The sequence below is a fragment of the Nanorana parkeri genome, unplaced genomic scaffold (genome assembly GCF_000935625.1).
Source record: "Nanorana parkeri isolate BGI_ZX_2015 unplaced genomic scaffold, ASM93562v1 scaffold3274, whole genome shotgun sequence".
In the NCBI taxonomy this organism is placed as follows: domain Eukaryota; kingdom Metazoa; phylum Chordata; class Amphibia; order Anura; family Dicroglossidae; genus Nanorana; species Nanorana parkeri.
The window spans coordinates 420-1,254 of NW_017309542.1; positions in this window are offsets into that span (position 1 = coordinate 420).

An 835-nucleotide genomic window follows, 5' to 3' on the forward strand; every position below is an offset into this window, starting at 1 on the left:
CCCCAAATCTACCTGTGTCAGCTCCTCCATGAGAGGTTCAGCTCAGGATACATTCACAGCGTGCCTTGGGGGCCCCAAGCATGTTCAGGAGACAGGGGCCAATCATAATGGCTGCAAAACACCGATCCACTTCAGTGACACGCAGCAGATACTTCTCATCACCAAGACGTCCCCCGCCTGCCAGAGAATCCCGACAATCACACATATAATCATACACTATATTACCCCAAGTGTTGGCCCCTCCCCCTCCAGGTCCTCCAATCCCCTCCATGGCCCCCGGTGTATAGGACGAGGCCCCTCCCCCTCCCCCAATCCCCTCCATGGCCCCCGGTGTATAGTATGAGGCCCCTCCCCCTCCCGGTCACCCATAGAACACCTTTGGCATGAATAAGAGGTGGAGACTGGGAGCCCCTCCCCCAACATCGGTACCTGACCTCACAAATGGTCCAACATTCCCATAGACACACCCCTAAACCTTGTGTGGACCTTACCAGAAGAGGCGGAGCTGTTATCGCGGCAAAGGGCGGAGCCAACCCAATATTGAACCCTACGGACTAAGACTGGGGGGCCATTAGAGGGCGGAGCCAACCCAATACTGAACCCTCCGGACTAAGACTGGGATGCCATTAGAGGGCGGAGCCAACCCAATACTGAACCCTCCGGACTAAGATTGGGACGCCATTAGAGGGCGGAGCCAACCCAATACTGAACCCTCTGGACTCAGACTGGGGGGCCCTCTTCCTCTCTGTAATAGAGGTGCGGGTGAAGGGCTCAGTCTGGGTGGAGTGCAGAGATTTCACAGAAGTGAAAGTATTTGATGTCAGTCACATCTGTC